The sequence below is a fragment of the Malaclemys terrapin genome, chromosome 6 (genome assembly GCF_027887155.1).
Source record: "Malaclemys terrapin pileata isolate rMalTer1 chromosome 6, rMalTer1.hap1, whole genome shotgun sequence".
NCBI classification, from domain to species: Eukaryota; Metazoa; Chordata; order Testudines; family Emydidae; genus Malaclemys; species Malaclemys terrapin.
Window position 1 is genome coordinate 96,247,016 of NC_071510.1, and position 15,090 is coordinate 96,262,105.

A 15,090-nucleotide genomic window follows, 5' to 3' on the forward strand; every position below is an offset into this window, starting at 1 on the left:
TTGAAGCTGGGCAGATGAGCAGTAGGGTCTGTGACAAGGAACTGATTGGTGGTTGATGTTAAGCGCCAGTCTTCCTGCCACAAGGACTGCACTGTCATGCCCTGGTGGCAGCCTCAACCACAGTGGGTGTCATGATGAAAGAAGTGTAGCTGAACAAGGGCAAACTTGGTATGGCACGCAGCTTCTCACGCAGCTTGCCAGCTGCAGTTTCCCTACTGATGTAAGGGGGAGCAATGTGGCTCAGAACTGGAAACCATGGGAGATGAGTTGGTCGGAGAGTTCTTGTGATGACTTGCATGGTTGAGTTTCACGTCAACAAATCTAGCGTGTGCTAAGTGACTCCATACGGGCATACGATACGATACTCTGGGTGGCAATGAATCAACATTCTCATCATACCTCCTGTCAGTACCTAGCACAGTCCTAGAAAGCTAATGATCCTCCTAGCAAACTGAATTCTGGTAGTTCATGCTTGGAGAATCCCAGTAGCACTGCTTCTGGTAATCCTAATGTGCAATCCCACCGGTTTCATACCTGACAGCGCTGAGGGTTTATTGACAGCTAACCCCAACTAGAACACGATATTACAGCTTGACTATTATGTGCCACAGGAAGAGACTAGCCTGGACCAGTGCACCAGTGTCTGAGAGACCCATAATGGCAGGAAATGATTAAGTGAGATACACCCAGATAATCCTGGCAAGTGACCTGCATGCTGCAGAGGAAGTTGTAAAAAACCCTGTGGTCACTGCCAATCTGAGCTGGGAGAAAATTCCTTCTGACCCAACATCTGGCCAGCAGTTAGATCCAGGGCCGCCCGGGGCGGGGGGCAAGTGAGGCAATTTGCCCCAGGCCTCACAGGGGCCCCCATGAGAATATAGTATTCTATAGTATTGCAACTTTTTTTTTTATGGAAGGGGCCCCTGAAATTGCTTTGCCCCACACCCCCAGAATCCTCTGGGCGGCCCTGGTTAGAACCCGAGCCTGTGAGGGTTGAACCAAACACCTGAAAGGGGGGGGAGGAGTGCTCCATGCCACAGCAGGGCTCTGGCTCTCTGGGTCCAATGTCCCATCTCCAACCAGGGCCATCCCTGATGCTTCAGAGGAAGGAGATTTCGGGAAGAACTTGGGAGGCGACCGGTTCATGTCCAGCCATTTACAAGTTTTCCCCCAGGGCTTCTATAAAAGGGAAAGGGGGGGGGGGACTGAAGACGTGGCTGTGCAAAGGAGAGGAACGGATGGGTGAGCTCCTGGGAGGAGGGCGCAGTCAGAGGGGGCCGGAGTGGTTGCCTAGGGGCTTCGGGAATCTGCGCTCACAGCGAACAGGGCCGCGCCCCGGCTCGCCCCTCTGGGCCCCCCAGCCCGCGAGCTGCGGCCCCCACCTGCCGCAGCCTGCGCGGTTCAGCCGGCGGGGCAGGCGCTGGCCTGGCCCAGCAGGGTGCAGCCCAGCTCAGCCCAGCCCAGCCGGTCACATGGGCGGGGGGAAGGTGACTCAGGGCTCCCCCTCCCCTCCCAGTGGGGAGCGTGTGTGTGGCCGGCGCCGCTGCCACTAGCGCACTTGCTGACTGCCGGGCAGGTGCGGTCCGCGCTCGGGTCTCGGCGTTGGTGAGTGGCCGCGGGGGCTCCGGGCAACTTCCCGGAAACTTTCGGGCAGGGGAGTGAGGTTGGGTCGCCAAGGGCGGGGGGACGTGGCTCCCAGTCACCTGCAGTGCGGGGCGGGCTGGGGGACAGGCAAGGTGCGGAGGAGGGAGGCTGGGGAAGGGGGCGGTAGGAATGGGGAGATCTTGGGGGCTGCGGTGGGAGGGGGAGTTGCGGCTGCGGTGGGGGAATTAGGGGCTGCAGTGGGTGGCAGGTCTAATAGGAGGTGGCTTTGGGGAAGACGCTGCTCGTTTCCCATCCCCCTTTGGGCGAGGTAAGACCCACGTCCGGCTCCGGGAAGAGGGGCGGGTGCGCTGCAGTCACTCAGCTGACTCTGTGCTTGTTGCCTGGGCCCCGCTCTAACAAATGGTTGCTGACTGATGGGATTAAAGCCTCAGCGGCTATAGGCTGAATATAAGGGACAAAAAGGTGTTTCTAGGCTGACCTACAAAGCCGCGGCAGTATGGCTGCCTGCAGCTAAAATCGCCTGCCGAGGGAACGCGCGCTTGTTTGGCTGTCTGGGAGGGCAGGAGAGGGAGAGACAGGTGCGGGGTGTGTGTTTGTTCACGGTTCAGTTTCAGGTCGTAAACCCTCCGCCCGCTGAGTAATGTATGACTTTCACTGGAAATGAGCAGAGCTTTTTCCTGAGTGAATCTGTCCCATTTCTATCTGGTACTGGTCTGAATTCTTCATCTCTCTTTCCATTCCCCCCACGCTCCTACGGCACTTGTGCTCATGAAGTTGGTTTAAACTGTGGGTTGGGCTTGCTTGATAATATCCCTAACTCATTCTCTTTCCTCCAAACTGCTGCATGCATTGAGATAATAAGCCCTACTTGCAGAACAAGTCATGCCGAAGATGGGAGAGGGGAATGGAACATGTTTGTATTGTGCAAGAGACTAAATCAGTGGCTTTATCTGTTGGGAAATGTGTGGTTGGCTTCTACAAACTCCACACCCCACCCAAAGAGAGAGACTCAAGGGAGGAACTATAGATCCAAGACTCCTCAATAGGCTAAAAATAGGGGGAGGGAGGAAGAGGATGGCTGGGATGGTTAAGGTACTGAGAGTCTGTACACTTGGATTTGCTGTAGACTTTGTCTGATGCTGTTGGACAAATCGCTTAGCTTCTCTGTGCCTTGCTTTCCCCTGCACTGACATAGAACTAACTAGCTCAGGGCTTGAAAAATATACTTGACACTTACTAGACTGAGGACTCTACCTATTAGTTTAGACCAGACTTCTCTATATGGGGGCGTTAAAATGAATTAACTAAAGGTGTGAAGTTAATTGGCATACATTAAAGAAGTGAAATGGCCTTAATCCAAGGAAGATTAAAGCTGTATTTATATATGGAGATATCCTATCTCTTAGAACTGGAAGGGACCCTGAGTCCAGCCCCCTGCCTTCACTAGCAGGACCAAGTACTGATTTTTGCCCCAGATCCCTAAGTGGACCCTTCAAGGATTGAACTCATAACTTTGAGTTTAGTAGGCCAATGCTCAAACCACTGAGCTATCCCTCCCATAACTTAAAATGTTACAACAGCATATCTGCACCGCTTCAGCATAGACACTACCTACACCAACAGGAGGGGTTCTCCCATCAGAGTACTTGAGAGGTGGTAGTTAGGTTGATGGAAGAATTCTTTTGTTGGCATAGTGTCAGCACTAGGTGTTAGGTTGGCTTAACTAGGCTGCTCAGAGCTGTGGATTTTTCACATCCCTGAGCTGCATAGTTAAACTGACTTATTTTTCTAGTGTATACCAGACCTACATCAAACTAATGCTATTTCACTTCTGAATTAGTGCACACATGGGAGTTTAATGCACTTTAACTTTTGACAGCTAACTTTGCACCTTTAGTTTATTTGTATTAACTTTCCTGAGTGTCCCTGTATAGACAAATCCAGGGTCTAAAACTGAAACATGTGCCTGCTATGCTCCTCCAAGGCTTCACCCATTGCAACAGAAAGGACTAAAACAATTGTATGTTATTTCATTGTACCATTGTCAATCAACCTTCTTTTAAATGCTTCTTAAATTTTATTAGTACAGTAGGGCAGGTTGAATAGCAGGAAATGCATGGAATGTATTTCAAAAATTCCATTGGTATAATCTACTAATTATAGCTGGTTAAATGCTAGTCAGCAAGTAAGGTAGCTGCCTACCACAAAATATTAATAAGTATTTAACAAGTATCAGTAAAAGTAACTAAATAGATTTTTCTAAGCACTATGTGACCAGCTCTACCTAGTACATTTCCCTGATAATTTTTTTTTCTTATCACCTTTTCCTTCTTGGCTTCACTCTACTCTTTTTGCTACAGTAATCTATTGTATATGCTTTTGTGAGTTGTCTTCAGTGTCTTTCCTCTCCCGCCCCCCCCTGCTCCATTACTATATTTTTTTCATCTTTTATCTTTCTTTTCTTCTTTCAAACCCTCTTTCTGTGCACCACTTCCTTTCTCTAACTTACCTTGTCACTCCTGCTCATCTCCATTTGTGCACTCACACATAGGATTTTGAAATTTGCCTAAAAGCCAGAGAACTAACTCTATCAGCCATAGATTGATACAAAGAGTGTGTGTGGGGGGGGGGGAGGGAAGGGGAAACAGCAGGAATGAAGTCAGCACCGATGTGGTTTCCATGTGTGGGAAGCAGCAGAGTGCTGGGATCCTTACCCTGAACTTTGCTTGGGTACTCGAACTTTCATATCAACCTCCAGAGCTAGTAGGTGCCTGATAAATTTACAGCCTCTCTATTCAACTCTAGCTGGCTACAAAAACCGGGAGAAGGACCAAGGTGTCTCATAAGGTTTCCCCCATCCCAGAGCCCATTAAATGATTTGGGGGTGGGGTTTTTCACTGTCCTACACCTCCTCCTGGATACTGCAATGAGAAGGGAGTGTCTGCTACTCTACCTTTCCCACTCAGCTTTAACAGCTGCTCTAGTCTGCTATTGCTGGAAGTTTCCTCTCTCTCTCTCTCTTTCTCCCTTTTTGTTTTAAAGCCGCAGCAGCGTAGAATTGATATAAATTTCTCAGTTTTACTATTGTGGGGATCTGAAAAACAGTGAAAACTGACAACATTGAACAGTTTTCACTTTGCTGTAGTTTACAGAAGCTCTGTTATGTCTGTCTGCAAATTCAGGAGGAGACTAATAAGTTTGAATTTGGAAATTTTTCTTTGCAACCACAAGGATCAGAATCTTAATACTGGAAGAAAGTGTTTTTAAGAGTTAAGAATGATTGTTGTTATGAAAAGCGACCAAGAGTCCTGTGGCACTTTATAGACTAACAGACGTATTGGAGCATAAGCTTTCGTGGTGAATACCCACTTTGTCAGATGAAGTGGGTATTCACCCACGAAAGCTTATTCTCCAATACGTCTGTTAGTCTATAAGGTGCCATAGGACTTTTTGTCGCTTTTTACAGATCCAGACTTACATGGCTACCCCTCTGATACTGTTCGTATGAAACAGATCTAAAATATGTCAAAAGCCTCATTATTATTTTACATTTAATGTTAATAGTTTTCTATTAAGTTTTTTAAATAAAATTATTTCATGTCACTTAAAAACAAAATTACTATGCATTCCCTTACAGCCCTGGAAATCAGAACGTGACATCATTGTACTTGTGCATGAGAAGGGGAAAGTGAAACTGACCAGACAACTTACTTTTATTGTCCAAATTTGAGTGTGAGTAAAAAAAGGTAAATGCAACATTAATGGTGAAAAGTAAACTTTAATTTTTTAGTATTTTTGGATTATTAAAACAAATAAGAAGTTATTTTGTAAAACTCATGTTTCTTTTGATCAAGAAAATAGTAGCCAAGAAAGGTAGTACAAGACAACTTTATTTTGCATATTCTCTGTCATGCATGCTGTACTCAAAGTGCTTTACGGAACTGAATGATATAACACCTGTTCTCGCGGGATGGGCTTCACCTGAGTAGGGAAGGAAATAGACTTCTGGGAGGGAGGCTGGCTCATCTTATCAAAAGAGCTTTAAACTAGGAAGTTTGGGGAGATGGTTGGGAGATGCACAGTTAATCTCCACGCCAGTTTCCGGTATTGAAAAGCTGAGTGTAATAAGAGGAGACATAGCCGGGGAGATGAGATTGGACATAGGAGGGACAGGGGGGACGAACACAAAGAGGCCCGCAACATACAGTGCTAGTAATGGGAGACAGGCTAAACGACATACATTAGGCTGTTTGTACACCAATGCGAGAAGCCTAGGTAATAAAATGGAGGAATTGGAGCTCTTGGTCCGAGAATTGAAACCGGATATCGTAGGAATAACTGAAACGTGGTGGAATGGCGGTCACGACTGGAATGCAGGTATGGAGGGGTATGCGCTGTTTAGGAAAGACCGGGATAAAGGTAAAGGTGGGGGGGTGGCATTGTATGTCAATAGTGAAATAAGCTGTAAAGAAATAATAGTGGATGGAATAGATAACACAGAGTCCGTCTGGGCGATACTCAAGCTGGGTAAAAGTACTACTAGAGCCTCTCCGGGGATAGTGCTTGGGGTGTGCTATAGACCACCGGGATCGACCCAGGATATGGATAAGGAATTGTTTAATGTATTAAGGGAGGTAAATACTAATAGAAACTGTGTAATTATGGGGGACTTTAACTTCCCGGATATAGATTGGGGAACAAACGCTAGTAGCAATAATAGGGCTCAGATGTTCCTAGATGTGCTTGCGGATCAATTCCTTTATCAAGTGGTAGCTGAGCCGACGAGGGGGGAGGCCATTTTAGATTTGATTCTGGTAAGTAGTGAGGACCTTGTTGAGGAAGTGGTAGTGGGGGACAACTTGGGCTCCAGTGATCATGAGCTAATTCGTTTTAAACTAAATGGAAAGAGTACCAGAATTAAGTCAAAGACTAGGGTTTATAATTTTGAAAAGGCCAATTTTAACAAATTAAGGGGACTGGTAAGGGAAGTGGATTGGGCAAACGTATTAAGGGACCTAAAGGCAGAAGAAGCCTGGGATTACTTTAAGTTAAAGATGCAAGAGCTGTCAGAGGCCTGTATCCCCAAAAAGGGAAAAAGATTACTAAGCAAGAGACTTAGACCGAGCTGGATGAGCTACCGGCTGAAAGGGGCGATTAGGAAAAAACAGAAAGCGTACAAAGAGTGGAAGAGGGGAGGGATCAGTAAGGAAACTTACCTTAGTGAAGTCAGAGAATGTAGAGATAGAGTGAGAAAGGCCAAAGGCCGGGAAGAGTTGGACTTAGCGAGGGGAATTAAAAGTAATAGTAAGAGGTTTTACAGCCATATAAATAGGAAGAAAGCAAAGAAAGAAGAAGTGGGACCGCTGAAGACTATAGCCGGAGAGGAGATTAAAGATAATCTAGGCATGGCGCAATATCTCAATGAATATTTTGCATCGGTGTTTAATGAGGCCAATGAAGGTATTAGGGATACTAGCACCGTTACAGAGGGGCATACGGGATGGGGGATTACCGCATCCGAGGTAGAAACAAAACTAGAACGCCTTAATGGGACTAAGTCAGGTGGACCGGACGATCTTCATCCGAGAATATTGAAGGAATTGGCGCGGGAAATAGCAGGCCCATTAGCGACTATATTTAATGAATCTGTAAACTCGGGGGTAGTCCCGTTAGACTGGAGAATAGCCAATGTGGTTCCTATTTTCAAGAAAGGGAAAAAAAGTGACCCGGGTAACTATAGGCCTGTTAGTTTAACATCAGTAGTGTGCAAGGTGCTGGAGAAGATTCTGAAAGAGAAACTAGTTGAGGACCTTGAAGTTAATGGCAAATGCGATAAATTACAGCATGGTTTTACGAAGGGCAGATCGTGCCAAACGAATCTGATCTCCTTCTTTGAGAAAGTAACGGACTTATTAGATAAGGGAAATGCGGTGGACCTAATATACCTGGATTTCAGTAAAGCGTTTGATACAGTACCCCATGAGGAACTATTGGTTAAAATGAAAAACATGGGGATCGATATGAAAATCCAAAGGTGGATAGGGAATTGGTTAATGGGGAGAATGCAGAGGGTCGTATTAAAGGGTGAATTGTCGGGTTGGAGGGAGGTTACTAGTGGAGTGCCTCAAGGTTCGGTTTTGGGACCCATCTTATTTAATCTATTTATAACTGACCTCGGGACCGATTGCAAGAGTGGGCTGATAAAGTTTGCGGATGATACGAAGGTGGGAGGAGTTGCAAACTCGGAGGAGGATAGGGATACTCTGCAGGGAGACTTGAATGAGCTTGTGAATTGGAGTATCAGAAATAGGATGAAATTTAATAGTAAAAAGTGTAAGGTGATGCACTTGGGGACGAATAATAACAATTTTAGTTACAAGATGGGGACGCATTGGTTAGAAGTAACGGAAGAGGAGAAGGACCTAGGGGTCCTTGTGGACCGCAGGATGACTATGAGTCGGCAATGTGACGTGGCGGTGAAAAAAGCCAATGCGGTCTTGGGATGTATTAGGCGAGGTATATCTAGTAGAGATAGGGAGGCCCTGCTTCCGTTGTATAAGGCGCTGGTGAGACCTCATTTGGAGTACTGTGTGCAGTTCTGGTCTCCAATGTTTAAAAAAGATGAACTCAAACTGGAACGGGTGCAGAGAAGGGCGACTAAGATGATCAGAGGAATGGAAAACCTGTCGTATGAAAAGAGATTAGAGGAGCTTGGGTTGTTTAGTCTGACAAAGCGAAGGCTGAGGGGGGATATGATTGCTATCTTTAAATATATCAGAGGGGTTAATACAAGGGAGGGAGAGGAATTATTCCAGTTTAGTACTAATGTGGACACGAGAACGAATGGATACAAACTGGCCGGGGGGAAGTTTAGGCTTGAAATTAGACGAAGGTTTCTGACCATCAGAGGGGTGAAATATTGGAACGGCCTTCCGAGGGAAACGGTGGGGGCGACGGACCTGTCTGGTTTTAAGATTAAGTTGGATAAGTTTATGGAGGGAATGGTTTAATGATAAAACATAGTAGCCAAGGAAAACCAAGCAATGGTACATGAACAGCATAATGGCCAACAAGGGTCAGGCTAGAGACTCTTGCCTATATGCTCGGGGTATTACTGATCGCCATATTTGGGGTCGGGAAGGAATTTTCCTCCAGGGTAGATTGGCTGAGCCTCTGGAGGTTTTTCGCCTTCCTCCGCAGCATGGGGCAGGGATCACTAGCAGGAGGGTCTCAGCCGATTGAAGTCACTAAAACACAGGATTGGGGACTTCAACGGTAGAGTCCAGGGAAGGGTCTTGCGGCCTGCAGCATGCAGGGGGTCAGACCAGATGATCATAATGGTCCCTTCTGACCTTAATGTCTATGAGTCTATGAGTCTATAGTTAAATAAGAAAGGGGGAGAAAAATTGAGGTAAAATCCAAGAATAATAGAGATTATTTAAGATAATGCAAAATCTGCAGTTTTTCATCCAGATCATGCCACTAGTCTGTCTGAATGCTGTCTTCTTGTTTGAGCATTCCTTGGTTTCAGAATATAATTTTACCTGCTGCAGAGGTAGTATTGTTTCACTAAAATCATGTTTAATATAGTAAAAGCTGTTCTGTGTGCACTGCTGGAGTATATCTGGAATGGGATTTTATTGGTTTCATACGCTGATGCAACTTTGTTAGCTATATCTTGGCTGTTTATGAAGATGAAGGTCAGATGTGGGCTAAGACACATGCACATTTTAAGTGATATTAATGTTTTTTTAATGAAAAATGGCCATTATATTTTAAGGCCTGTAACTAGCATAACTTAGTTTTGTTCTGCTCTGAAAAGCAGCTCTGTAAAAATAGCATTGATTTTCAGTTACTTTGATTTCCATGTAAATGTGCTCAGAATACCAACAGGGGTTGAATTTCAGTGGGATTTGGGTGCCTAACTTGCTTAGGCTCCTCTGAGGATCCCCACCAAGATATTCATTTAAATGCCACTGAAGCAAACACAGGGTAGGGTCTCTTTTCATGCACTTTTACTCATAATAAAGGTTATCCAGGCCAGATTAATCCCTTGGTTCCAACTTTGCAGCACTATGGTTCTCATTATGATAACTGTTCAAACTCAGGTGTCGGTGAACGGAACTTGGTGAACTGTTCTGATGATTCACAAGGAGGAGTGGAATCAAGACTATGCCTCTGAACTGCATTAGCTCTGCATTGCTAACAAAAGTACAAAGCAGTAAAAATGTACCTTTTAATTAAAAAAACAAAACCCCTGTCTCCTCTGTGGAAACAATGTATCATTACTGCACATTAGTTTAACTTTCCCTCAACCAGCCTTGTCTTTCACTGATGCTGCCCTCTGTCAGGAGTGCTGGAAGCTCCCGAGAAGTGTGTGGGTGGGCAAAAAGTGTGTGTGTGTGTGTGTGTGTGGGGGGCCACCGGTGGCTGAACCGTGGTCCCCCCACCCTTGTTCTGCTTTTTTCCCCCCCCGAGCGCTGCCCACTGCTCACTCCTCTCTGCCCCACCCTGTCGCTCACCCTTAAGGCAGGAAAAAATTGATGGGGACATGGCCCCCTAGGCCTCCCTCATCTTGCCCGCCTGTTCTGGCACCTCTACCCTCTGTACTTGAGAGGAGCTCTTTGTAGTGGCTCTATAGATTTTTACACTGATTTTACATCAAATTTGCTATGTCTGCAAATCACTTGATTTTGTCCATTTGTTTTATAGGTGTGTATTATTGGGGCAGGCACTGTCTTTCTTATGTGTGTAGACTATCTAATAAAATGAGACCTTGGTCCCTGATAGGGATCTCTAGGCACTACTATAAAATAAATGATTCTGAAAAAACAGAGAATAGATGTGTTGAGTGAGGTTATAATCTTGCAAGGTTATAATCTTGTTTAACACCTGCATTGAAGTGAATAGGGCTACTCACAGTGTATACAATTAAGTATATATGTGAGTCTTTGCAGGACCAGGGCCTAAGAAAATATTACTTTTAACATAACTGTTTACTGTACTCTATATGAATATCTCTAAGACAAGAACACAGCTACATTGAAGAATTCCCTCCCTGTTACTCTTGTCTTCTAACAGAAGAAAGGAGCAAGCAATCCCCATTGCAAAGTCTGAAACACCAAAGATTGATTTGTTGTTGACTTGGCAATAACTTGGATTATAAAGTGAAAATCCAAAAATGGCTTAAACTAATGTCAGATTAATTTGATTTACTATTTTAATGTGTTCTTTTTTGGTTTGGATATATTCCATGTTGGAACCTTCCATTTGCCTATGCTCATTTTTTTTTTTTCTCTTAAGAATTAATCTTCATGTAAGTGAATTTTTAGATTTTTATTATTTTATTTATTTATTTATTTATTTATTTATTTTTGTCTTGGAACTTTGAGAATGAAAAACTGGAAGTGTTTATAAGTGGCCAGAATTGATGCTTTGTGACTTGTATTCCTATCAGTTACAGGACACCCAATTAAAAAAAGATCTTGAACTATTAGCATTGGAGCTGGTTTGGGGCGGGGAGGAGGAAGGGAGGGAGATATTTTTCATGAAAAAGTTTATGGAAAAACTTCTCTCTACTTTTTTTTAAAATTTGAAATACATTTTCAACCCTCTAATGTGCATTTATACACTTCACACAGCCCTTAGTAAGCCATCACCTATGCCATTTTTCCTGTTTTCTTAAACAAACTTTGCCTTTTGGAAAGGTGTTAGCTCAAACATCAAAATATGGGGTTACAGTTAAGACCTGCTAGTTTTTATGCTGTCTGACACATATTTGTTCCATCCTGAGGGTGCTGTGAATAGGTCATTGGTAATCATGTGGGAACAGTGATGGTGTATTTTTTTTCTTTTTAAGGTGAAGATTGAAAATTGTTGAATGTTGAAAATATTTTTCAAGTTGAACTCCTTTTAAAGTGCACTTTACTCTAATCATTGGATGATTCTGCCTTAAGGATTGACAAGACTGCATGTTGCTCTCTTCTATGCAAATATTCTGAGTAATGGTATAAAGCTGCTTTCGATTCACTTGTGGAGCTATTAATGATTGAAAATTCATTGCCAAAGTTACATTCTGTACATTGTATTTTTACCATGTTCATAAGGAATGTTGGTTGGTTTTAGATACCACATTGGAGCTGGATCCTGTGTGAGTTTAATTAACAGCTTTTTTTTTTTTTTTTTAATTATTGAGGCCAAAAATTGTATTCTCAGCCTGCTTCTGCTGAAATTAATGCCTTAGGTCACTTAAATTGATGTACTATCAAGACAGAGCTTTTTATTCCATATAAAACTAGGGAGTTAAAAAGAAGTCTGCTTAGGTTAAAATTTATTAAACTGTTTTTTTCCTTTGAGACATAATAAAACTACTGGTAGGAGAATCTTGGAAATCATTTAATGTACCTCTTTGGTGTATTATAAGTCCACTTCTTTGACATGTTCTTTATCCAGTCATGATCATGACTTTTAAATTGTAGCAGTCATTTAAAAACAAACTCTGAAAAAATGAAATGTACAAGTTGTAGGAACTTTCCATATCCCGCTTCAAAGCCTTGCAAAGAATCATTACAGGCTGGGAGGAAATCCCTCAACCTAACCTCGCACCGCTTCTCATGAGCTGTAATTAGACATCAAGCAATATGAGGAATTTATTTACAAGTTGTGTTTTTTAAAAACACAAAACAAACAAAAACCCCAAACAAAACCCACCACCACTTTCTAAAATGTGAATAGGAAAATGAATTTAGCCCCAATTTGTTCTTTGGATTCTTCTCAACTCAACATTATTCCTGTGAGTTCTTCTATTGCATTGTTAAAACTATAAGTAGCTCAGGCCCAAATTTTGACCTACCTTTAAAATTATTCAGTGGAAAATTGCCTTTGGATGCATGGGACTCCTGCCATTTGTTGCTCCTGGTTCCTTCTAATGGAGACTTTCTCTGCATCATTAAACTATGTACTTGCATGTCAACAGTAGCTTTCATTCAAGAACCCAGAGCATTAGCTAAATAATGAATTAAAAGTTAAAACAACCCTCTGAGATTGGGAAGATTGTGTGATCTTGAGTCCCTTAGCACGTCAATGGCAGAGGAGCGCCGCCCCGCCGTAACAACCGCCCCCCCCCCACGAGTGCCGCCCCGCCGAACCAAAAACAAATCCCAAGCACTGCCCCGCCACCCCAAGATTGGCCGCCCCTTACAAGGTGCCGCCCCAAGCACGTGCTTGGTCAGCTGGTGCCTGGAGCCGGTCCTGCAGAGGGGAGCAGTCTTCGTGGGATACATTGTTGAATAGCTTTGCAGTTATATTATTTGTGTATAAAGACAAACTTACCTCCCTGAGAGTTGGAGGGAAAAACTTCAGTCATCTTTCTCCCTATCCCCTTTGCCAGCTGCAGGGAAGCGGTGTATGTGGGGAGTTTTTACATCCCATTTCACTGAATTTGCAAGTGAAATATATACTGTAGGACAGCAATTATGACATGGGCTCTAGCAATTGTCAGCATTCTCTAAAAGTATCTAGAATCCACTGGACGAGGACTTGGGAAACCTGGGTTAACTTGCTCAGTGACTCTGGGCAAGTCATGTTCTGTGCCTCAGTTTCCCCACATGTAAAATAAGGATACTGACCTCCTTTTGTAAAACACTGAGATTTGTGGATGAAATAGGCTTAATATTCACCGGCATCTTATCCATGGGTCTGAGCCTTATGCTGCTGCTGGGGCTAGGAGCCTCTGTAAGCTCTGTACAACAAGCTTTCTTTTTCTTTTAGTATTTTTTTCTACTATAAAAAAGATGCTCACGCTGCACAAATAATGGTGCTTGAAAATGGGAAGATCTTTCTGGATCTGAGTCAGACTCAGGCCAGAAGAGATGAATTTGTTGCTACAGTTCCTTTTTTAATGAGAAGGCATGGAGATTACATATTTTACATACCAAAATATAAGAATTTCTGTACTTTGCAAAGCAGTACAATTTCTATTACCTTGATTTGATGATGAAGAAACTGGCAATTACTTGGACAGTTGTACTGTATAGCTGAATGGATAGACTGGACTGGGATTCAGGAGACCTGGGTTCTGTTCCTGGCTCTATCACTTACTTGCCTGTTGTGTGATCTTGAGCAAGTCACTTCACCTCTCTCTACCTCAGTTTCCCTATTTAAAAAATGGAGATGATGATATGGACCTCAGTGAACTGCTTTGAGATCTACTGATGAAAAGCATGATGTCAGAGTTAGTTGTTGTTTAAAATATCTATTACAAATTGTGAATTGATATGAGAGTCTTGTTCATGTTTACCTTGAAAATACTTTGCTCTGTCTTGGGAAAGAGAGTCATTGTGAGTTTTTTGTTTTTAAATTTTCTTCCAGATACTTCAGTAGGTGGATGGTTTTTTCACTAATGTAGTTCAGAAGTCACTTTTTTTTCAATGGCTAATATTGAAGGGCTTATGCTTTAGATTAAAAAGCGACAGAATCCTGTGGCACCTCTTTGTTGCTTTTTACAGATCCAGACTAACCCAGCTACCCCTCTGATGCTTTAGATTAATAGATTCCAAGGCCAGAAGGGATCATTGTGATTATCTAGTCTGTGTTATACAGGAGGTCAGGCCATAGACCTTCCCCAAAGTAATTCCTTTTGAACTACAGCATATCTTAAAATCCAGCCTTGATTTAAAAATTGACAGTAATGGTGTATCCTCCTCTGAAGTTGTCTTGTAGTGACCAGAGGGATAGCTGTTACCATGCTCGGAAGCTTCACATTGGAGTAACGTGATGAAGGCAGTGGTACCATTCTTGTCTCAGACAGTCCTATGTAGAGAGGCAGTGTTGCCTAGTGGTTAGACCACTGGACGAGGACTTGGGAAATCTGGGTTAACTTGCTCAGTGACTCTGGGCAAGTCACGTTCTGTGCCTGTTTCCCCACATGTAAAATAAGGATACTGACCTCCTTTTGTAAAACATTGAGACTTGTGGATGAAAAAGTTTGTATATAAGAGGTAGATAGCGAAAACCTGATGATAATTAAAATAAAGTATCTTGACAAATTCTTTGTCTTCCACTGTATTAGAAAGATTCTAGTGTTTGCCTCCTTGCCCCACCTGTTCCACAGTGACTAGACCAGTGCTTTCTAAACTCCTTTGGGGAGATCTGAAGGGGTCATGGGGGAGCCACAAGTGGCTGGGGGAAAATTTTTTAAATATGAGACTATTAAACTAGGCTTAATATTCACCTGCATCTTATCCATGGGTCTGAGCCTTATGCTGCTGCTGGGGCTAGGAGCCTCTCTGTGCCCTCTGTTCCTGCAGGGGACCTTCAGCAGAGAGACTTCCTGCAGGGGGAAACATTCAGCAGGAAGGCTTTGTGCTAAACGCCCCCTGATGGAGCGAAAGGACAAGAATGTTCCCAGTGGAAGCACCAGCACTAGCAGATGTGGTAGTTTCATTATGTGTGGATTTTCATGTCTTGATACTACTGCAGAAAATA

General features: G+C 43.6%; 1 protein-coding gene across 1 annotated transcript in view; it reads left to right on the plus strand.

Moving 5' to 3' along the window:
- The first annotated feature begins 1,438 nt into the window (after positions 1-1,438).
- Positions 1,439-15,090, plus strand: part of ELOVL7 (ELOVL fatty acid elongase 7) — a 62,076-nt gene continuing 48,424 nt past the window's right edge. The window contains exons 1-2 of the mRNA XM_054032907.1: positions 1,439-1,605; positions 5,243-5,351. The gene's annotated coding sequence lies outside the window, so the exon portion shown is untranslated. The remainder of the gene's footprint in view (positions 1,606-5,242; positions 5,352-15,090) is intronic.